This window comes from Triplophysa rosa, unplaced genomic scaffold (genome assembly GCF_024868665.1).
Source record: "Triplophysa rosa unplaced genomic scaffold, Trosa_1v2 scaffold152_ERROPOS834286, whole genome shotgun sequence".
NCBI classification, from domain to species: Eukaryota; Metazoa; Chordata; class Actinopteri; order Cypriniformes; family Nemacheilidae; genus Triplophysa; species Triplophysa rosa.
Window position 1 is genome coordinate 120,533 of NW_026634156.1, and position 9,162 is coordinate 129,694.

At 42.3% G+C, this 9,162-nt stretch overlaps 1 pseudogene; it reads left to right on the forward strand.

Moving 5' to 3' along the window:
• Positions 1 to 5,153: 5,153 nt before the first annotated feature.
• Positions 5,154 to 7,303, forward strand: LOC130549708 (bile acid-CoA:amino acid N-acyltransferase-like; annotated as a pseudogene).
• The last annotated feature ends 1,859 nt before the right edge of the window (positions 7,304 to 9,162 follow it).

Below are 9,162 nucleotides of genomic sequence, written 5' to 3' on the forward strand. Positions count from 1 at the left end.
GGGGTTTAGAAGGGGATAGTGTCCCGAAATTTCATTCTACCCGTCAGATTATCCTACCAGGCATGCGCACATCAATGTTACGTCATTTTCTTGCGCTGTAAAATCATACTTGTTTATTTTATACTGCTACGGGAATCTGATTTTGTATTTTCGTTGTTAAATCATTCTAGGCCTACATATTTATTTAGTACTGGTAGTACAATTATAGGGTATTGCGCTGTAAATTAATCATGTTTCTTTTATGCTGGTAGGATAATCTGACAGGGTATTTACGATGTAAATGTATTTAATGTGTTCATTTTAAACTGGTAGGACTATCTGATAGTGTATTTTGCATTGTGAAATCATCCTACCTGTTTATTTTGTCGATGTGGTTTAGATTATATCCCAAATTTTGCCCTGCGGTAGGAAAATCTGACAGGTTGGACAATTCGAGGTTGAGACACGGCACAGGCTGAGGTCTCGCTCTGTTCTGTTTCAGTGTGCGGCTCTTCTAGTGTTAAGAAGCGGCACTCCTATGGAGCGAAAATTGTGCCTAAACTTAACAAACAAATCCAGCGTTTTGCAAACAAACGCAACCTTTTATGCAAAAGAAATAAACTCTGAAACAAACAGAAAGCGTTTTACAAATACATAATGCAATTCGAGAGAAAATGCAAAGGTGTACCATATAAATGTACTGTGTTTAAGTCTCACCTTTTTATGAGATTCTCTCAGCTTGATTTTCTCACAAATGTGACCATGCAGATTTTCTCACAAATGTGACCGTGCAGATTTTCTCACAAATGTTAACATGCAGATTTTCTCACAAATGTGACCATGCAGATTTTCTGCAGAAAACAGCAGGTGGTGCTATTGGGAATTTGACACTAGTTTCCATAGGAAGAAGCCATGAACATTACCTTGCGTGAGACCGTGGTGCTGGAACGAAGAGGATTCGGTGGGGACGGAGAGCCCGCGGCCGTGCTCCTGGGACGAGGTGGGATGGCGGCCGGAGGATCGGGCCGTCCGCCGTACGTCCAGCACCACAACCTAGCGCCGCGAGGAGGAGCATTGGCTGGGCTGAGGACCGAGCGGCAGCGTGTCAGGGAACCGGACCACATTTTTTTTTTGTTTTGTCCTCTCTCCCCTCTCTCGTCCCGGTCGCTCGGGATGCTCCCGGCTCCGTTCTCTCGCCTCGTCCGTGCATGCCCCAGTCACTGGGGCCCTCATGGGAGAAGGCCCCCCGGGGGGGGAGTAAGCACAGACTCGGTGCTGCCCCACGGACTGTGAGGGGTGATGGGGGTATGTAGCGAGGAAGGCGGGGCGAGAGCCGTGGGGCGGGTAAGGCGGGGCCGGCGGCGTAAGTGGCAACGAGTGTCAGCTGTGCGACCGCCGGTCCCCGCATGCCTCACGGGGGAGCTCGGGAGCATAAGAGGACGAGCGACCGGACCATCGAGAGAGAGGACCTGGGCCCGGAAACAGTTAAGTTTGTTTATGTGTTCGTGTGGCCGGCAGTTGACCGTGAGGTGGCTGCCGGTGTTGTGCCGAGAAATGCACCCCTGCCAGATTCTGCACCTCCTTCAATAACACGATGTCCGATTGGATAATTCTAACCCCTCCCCACACCTAATCCTAATCCTAACCTATCCCCTAACACCCAATCCTCACACTAACCATTGTGGGGAGGGTGGGTGCATAATTTGGCAGGGGTGCATTTCTCGGCATTACCGGCCCGTTATTTGCTGTTTATTGTTTATTTATTTTTGAATTAAAGTTTTATGAATGTTCGCCGGTTCCCGCCTCCTTCCTTCCCTACATTGAACTTTATTACAAACATCATAAATCATTTAAATCCTGCATGTATTGCAGTCATATACTGCAGTGTTTGTTGAATTCCAACAAAAGCAAACCTCAAGAGTGACTGAGAGCGTGATAATAAACTAATTTTAAAAAATCTGGGTTATTTCATAAAACTCTTTTTTTTTACCTTTTCTAACGTGTACAAACATTAGTTTTGTGTTGCTTAAAACTAAATATGAACTTGTTTTTTGCGGTGTTTCTGTTTTAAAAAAACAGATAATCTTTTCTGTTGTTTTGACCTGTTTTCTCCAGTTCATTTTCTCCAAATAAATAAAAAGAAATTATATGAAATTTGGGAGAAATGTTGTCAGAAGTTCACAGAAATAAACAAAAATGATCATTTTACCAAAACACATTCTTATCAGAAAAAAAGGAAAATACTTTTGAAATGGACTCTTAATTTTGTCTGCAGCTATACTGTCTGTGTGGTTGGGGTATATGCCCACCCAGGATATCTGTTAGTCCACCCTTCTGCACCTGGCAGGAACCGGGCCTGGTTTATATATGTCAATTTTTTGGAAGATTTTAGTATTTTGCACTCTTTCTGAGCTGCGACTCGGTTTTTAGTAATTTTTCTGCATGAAAGTTGCATTGATACATATGTTTGACTTTTATCCATAGCAACTCATAGATAAAAAGTATTTAACATTATGTCTAAACACTATGGCATTAAAGTACAGAGTTTTCTAGGCTATAAAAGATGAAAAAGCAAATAAATCGTCGTGGCAGTTGTTTCAGTCAGTCGTCTACATTGTTTGGTTGCCATATGCCTATTTAGGTTTAAAATGAATGCTGCTATTTTTTGGCTATTTCAAGATAATTGGGCAATTTTGCAATAAAATAAACCAGCACAAAAAAACTGTAATATGAATGTAAATCAAACAATTGAACTATCTGCTGTTTTGGGAGAAGTTGCATAACTGAGAAAATCTGCACATTAACATTTGTGAGAAAATCTGTACAGTCACATTTGTGAGAAAATCTGTACGGTCACATTTGTGAGAAAATCTGCACGTTAACATTTGTGAGAAAATCTGTACGGTCACATTTGTGAGAAAATCTGTACGGTCACATTTGTGAGAAAATCTGCATGGTAACTTTGGTGAGAAAATCTGCACGTTAACATTTGTGAGAAAATCAAGCTGAGAGAATCTCATAAAAAGGTGAGACTTAAACACAGTACATTTATATGGTACAACTTTGCATTTTCTCTCGAATTGCATTATGTATTTGTAAAACGCTTTCTGTTTGTTTCAGAGTTTATTTCTTCTGCATAAAAGGTTGCGTTTGTTTGCAAAACGCTGGATTTGTTTGTTAAGTTTAGGCACAATTTTCGCTCCATACACTCCAACACTAAGTTTAAGTTTTAACAATTTACTTTTTTATCAGAGATAATCGGCAATCCTGAAAAAAAATCAGAAAACCTGATCTATATGCAACGTGGTAGGCTAACCAAATCACACTTGTAAAAGCGGCACATTTGCACATAACCGTAGTGCGCGAAGAAATCCATGTCCGCACACGTCAGCCGCGCACTGCCTTTTTCATTGAGACTGAGACAGATATTTTTAACTACACAATAAAAAATCTAGTTAAATTCTGCCTATGGGTGCGCAATAAGCTTTTCATCCTGTGCGCGCTGCCGTTTTGAAGTTTAACAATTCTAAATGTCCATTTCGAGGACAGCATTGCATATTTCGCATAGTTTTTTCAAAGCTAATAAATTGAACGAAAAGAGATGAAAGACACTGTATGAAAGACAATTCAATTTTTATTTATATAGCGCTTTTCACAATGTGCATTGTTCCAAAGCAGCTTTACAGAAGCAAATAAGAAAAACACAGAAAGGTAAAACACAGCACAGTGCATGGTGTTTATAGACCAAGCAAGATCATTATAATAAATAAATGAATGAATAAATAAATGCAGTCTCCCGGTGAGCAAGCCAACACTGCACTGAAGACACTGAAAGGCTAATTTTTTTTATATCAACTTGGAGGAGAGCAAATGTTGTATGACGTTTTGACAAAAAGAACTGGAAATACACCGATCATAGCCTACATAAATTCAGAGGAAGTTAATAAATGAAGATTATTAATTTAGACGCATATATAGAAAAATGTCAAAAGCAGGTTTTAAAGAAAAAGTGACAGAAAAAGTATATAGGGGACTGTTCCCCAGTAGAGCTTTATGTCTAACAAAACGATCGCATCAATATAACAACACTAAAGAGCGAGCTCTTGCTTTCTGATAGACAGCGTGTATCTCCACTTGTCACCGTCTGCATAATAATAATGCCCGTTTCTTGTTAAGCAACGCATACAGAAACATTGCCGCTGGACGCAAGCAGCCCTTTAGCTTGTTTTTAACAACACATGAAAGTACAGCACAAGACAATGAATTTAAATTCTGTTAACGAATAAATACATTATTTTTACCCTCTGCTCTTGTTGTTTCTTTAATAAATATAAACCAAATTCATTCTCCAAATGTTTTTTTAATGACATTGCCTTTTTTTCATTTTAAAAAGTGAGGGGGCACAGTGATTGAAGTGTCCGGGCCATGCCCCCTAGTGCCCCCTCGTGGCGCCGACTCTGAGTGAGGCTCTGGCTCCGGGGCAATCCTCGGCTCAGTCGCTCCTGATGGCGATGGTTCTTGGGTTGCGGCAGGCTCTGGCTCTCCGTCCGTGGTGGGCTCAGGCATACATTCCGCGCAGCAGGGTGATGTAGGGCTGGGCTCTGGGTCCGGACTGGGGCTGGTGAGCTCCTCGTCGGCAAGGTCGATGATGAGCAGCGAGTTGTTACTCACCACTACCCATTCCACAAACTCGGCGAAACTCCCCCGAGGACCATTTCCAGACAACTGCACTCTGCACGTGTCGTTCAGGCCTTTCTTGTAGAAAGTACAGAGGCAGTCGTCCGGGTAGTGGATATGGTTGGAGACTTCCACAAACAGTCTCGTATGATCCTCAAGGGAAAAATTTCCCTGCTCCAGCAGTAGAAGGAGAACGGCCGGATTATCCATGACAATAAACAGGAAATAAAAAATGGACATAAAAACGGAAGCAAAACGAAGGAAAAGGGAAGACGCTCACACTAACTTTCCTGTAATGGCTCGTGCAGGGACCACTCGAGAGACGCAGATAATCCAATATATTTTAATGTAATCCAAGCTGCAGAAGACACAGGGACAAGCACAACACGATATACATAAACAATACCAGACAAAGAACTGATCTAAGGAGAGACTTTAAATAGGACAGATAAGGAGGGGAAGACAGGTGATGGGGATTAACTAATGATGTCCAGATGATGGGGATCAGGTGCGAACTAATCAAACATAGCGTGACGGGTGAAAAGGATTATGGATACTGTAGTCCGGTGGTGAATGAGGGCAGACAGTGGACCGTGACAAACACTGGCCCAATTTGTGTTGTTTGGTTGTTTGTTGTTGTTTGACATATGCGCTTAAATGACGTTTCTGTCGACCGGCTTACATCACTAAATGATTCCTTTTGCCGGTGCGAATGCGATCAGGGAAATGGCCTGAGACAAAACGAACGACAGCCCTCTTTACTCGTTCTGGAACTTTGTTCTTCAATTAATCCGGTCAGAAAAGCGCATATACAGTATATAACATACAGATAGTCCAGTTGTCAGTTTAAATAATGCACCATGTGTTCAGATATTTATTTTGTAATTCTTTTTCAATACTATTTATATGCATGTTATAAATGTATGTATAGATGTAATTCTGATTCAAACCAGAATGTCCATGTCATCATACATGTTCTTTGCTTGAAGTTGCTACTTTTGCATGTCAAATATTCATTAGGACCAGGACCTCAGCCAGGAGTGCTGGACTTGTGGGGAGGAGGTGGTGATTTAGTTGAGTATCGCTCAGCCCTGCTTGCATCCCATGGCTTTGCCTTGCTGGCACATAGAGTACTTGGCTCCCAACAAGCTGAGCACCGAAGATGTCGATGACTCGTACTTTGAGGTAATTCAGCTCTTCGGCAGTCTCCCAACAGAGACTTTAGATCTTTGAAGATGTGGCCTTGTTATCATCTGCATTTGTCTTGTGTGATTTTTGTAGAAAGCATATCAAGTCCTGCAGAATCATCCAAAGGTACAAGGGACCGACTGGCTATGTTTGGACTATCATTTGGAGCTGCAGTCACACTCAGTATGGCGGCCTACTCGAAAATCATCAAGGTTTTTCTTTTTACCGATATAAACATGCATGTATTTATATTTTTGATGCAGCTTTTTGGCAGTCTTGTGTTTTTATTTCTCTTGTAGCCCCAGTGCTGTATATGTATCAGTGGAAGTCATGGGATTCCTGTCGATAAATCTCTGTTTGAAATATTTGAGGAGATTATAAAGTAAGATACTTAATAACTTTATACATTTACAAATCTAAAGCAATATTAAAATACTGTTTAACTGAGATCTTCAGAACGTTTTAGGACTATTAAACAACCATACTGTTGGTTAGGTCTGTACATTGACCTTATTTATAGTATTAATAGGTTTTTAAATATCTTTCTGTAAACTGTTTGAAAACAGTCTTGGCATTGTGTCATTTGGCCAAATTATTACCAAAACATAATCCCCTTGTATAAAGCCCCACTTTTGAAAAATAATGTTTGTTCCAAATAATGAACACTAATGGAAAATGTAAATTGCAGGAATATATTTAAGATATGTGTGAATGAGGATAACCAGATAATCTACAGAGATTTATTCTTACCGATTCCCTCAGACATGACTCTCAAACTAGACGTGAGTAGAACGTCAAAATGGGTTTATTAGTCTGTTTTTGTGCTTCAGTGTAAAATGTCTGTTTGTTATAATGTACACAGGTTGGGAGAATAAAGTGTCCACTTCTGTTGGTGAACGCTGGTGATGATCAGAACTGGCCTTCGGTTGAATCTGCTGAAGATGTGAGTCGTAATTATATATTTACAGAATGTATTTATTCTGTACTAGCTAATTGTATATGTGTTTTATGTTTTTAGATTTTTTTATTATGTGGACATTCGGAAATGTATTTGGAAAAAACCATGATGCAACATAATATATTTAGTGTGAAACAGTTCTCAATCACAGTGGTGAGAATATTATTAACATTTTATTACTAACATTATTACAGTAATATCAACTAACATCGCAATGATGTACATTTGCACAACATTGTCTTATTTATTATTAACTGTAAATGTTGTGATCTTACACATGATCTATAAACCAAGATGAAAGAGATGATGGCAAAAGCAGGAAATCTTCACTTGTTGGAAGTCCTGATGTATCCTGGTGCGGGTCATCTGATTGAACCTCCTTACACACCTCACTTCTGTGCCAGTAACTTTAGCTTTCGAGTGTCAGCATTTGACTGGAGTTGTTCTGGTTTTTGGACATTAGAGGTCACTATTGCTATCTTTGTCTATCCGTCGTTTTAGTCATTGTGTTCACCTGTGCCTCATTTGCCCTGTGTGTATTTAAACTCCTAGTTTCCTTTAGTTCTTTGCTCTGTGTTTGTATGTGTGTGTACCCATTTCCAGTTTACCTAACTGTTGGATTGTAGCCATTGTCCTTGAGCTGGATTAACCTTTTGGATTTCCTTTTTGGTAAACTTTTTGCTTTCATGGACTCCGCTTGAGGCCTTTCTGAGTTTACTATTATTTTTGCCTTGTGGAATTACTATTTTTGCCTTGTGGAATTTGTCACGATTGTGGAGTGGAGGAAGAACCCAGATGCAGGCAGGCAGAGGTGAAGGGGTTAAACACAAGGCTTTTAATGACGAAACGAGAAAACAAAAACCCACAATGGGGACAACCAGACTCTATAACTAAAATAAAAACTGAAACAAAACACTTCCCACGGGGGGGCAAAAATAAACTAACAAAACAACCAGCGACACATGCTGGAAGGCCGGCTGCTGCACCGGCTGGGACGCCAGCTGCTGCACCGGCTTGGACGCTGGCTGCTGCACCGGCTGGGCAGGACAAGTCACCGGCTGCACCAGACTAGACGCCCGCTGCACCGGACTGGACACTGGAGTGGACATCGGCTGCTGCACCGGACTGGACGCCGGCTGGATTACCGGCTGGGACGCCGGCTGCTGCACCGGCTGGGATGCCAAGGAAAAACACGAAGCACACGACCATGGAGCGAAACAAAAGACAAGGCACAAGGTACAGGTACACAGAACGTAATCCACGAGCAACAAGACAATGACACATGAGGACTATTTAAAGGGAAGACAAACAAAGGATAACGACACAGGGCAGGTGAGGGTAATCAAACACGGCCGGGAAACAATACAGGAAACGAGAGGAGCGGGGCCAATGACGAGACACTGGAGAGAACGCATATTATTGTCAAAAGGACAATAATATGTTTCTCTCCACACATAACCAAAGGCTTTGTCATGGCTCTGCCACAGGACCAAGAAAAACATGACTGAGTGAGGCAGAGCCATGACAGGAATTACTACATTTTGCCTTGTGGAATTACTATTTTTACTTTGGGATTTTCCCTTTTGTTAATAAACTGAACTACAAGACTTACTGTGTCTGCCTTACCTTCTGGGTTCAACCTCCCTCTAGTGGCTCTATTGGTTAAGTGACCGTCTCTCACACCAGAGACCCATGGTCGAGCCTGGGTCTTGACAGAAACACAGAGCCAAAATGAACCCAGAGGCAACCAGTACCCAGGAGCTCCTCACCACGTTGGCCCATCACGAAGGAGCTGTCCAACATCACGAAACTGCTCTGGTTCAGCTAGAGGCCTTGATGGCTAGACACTCCCAACTTCTGGCGGAGATGCTGGCCTCCATTAAACAGATGTCTGAGCGACTTCCATCAACAACTTCTCCCACTCAACTGCCTGCTCCTATTCAAGTGCCTGTGGCAGTCAACCCTTTGGCTGAACCTCGTCTGCCCTCTCCTCAGCGGTTCTCAGGTGATCCTAGTGCTTGTAAAGGTTTCCTCACACAATGTTTCCTCTCTTTCGAGCTGCAACCCTCGTAGTTACCTAACGATCGGTCCAAGATCGCAAACATCATCACCCTGCTGTCGGACAAAGCCCTGGCCTGGGCCACTGCCATGTGGGAAGCTCAAAGTTCCTGCTGTGCCAGCTACCCTGCCTTTGTTGAGGAATTCAAACGGGTCTTCCAAGATTCTACCAGTGGTTCTGATTCAGCCAAGCAGCTTTTGACCCTCTGTCAAGGCCGGCGCAGCGTCATGGACTATGCCATCCAGTTCCGCACAGTGGCAGCTACGAGTGGCTGGAACGACGAGGCACTCACAGTAAGCTT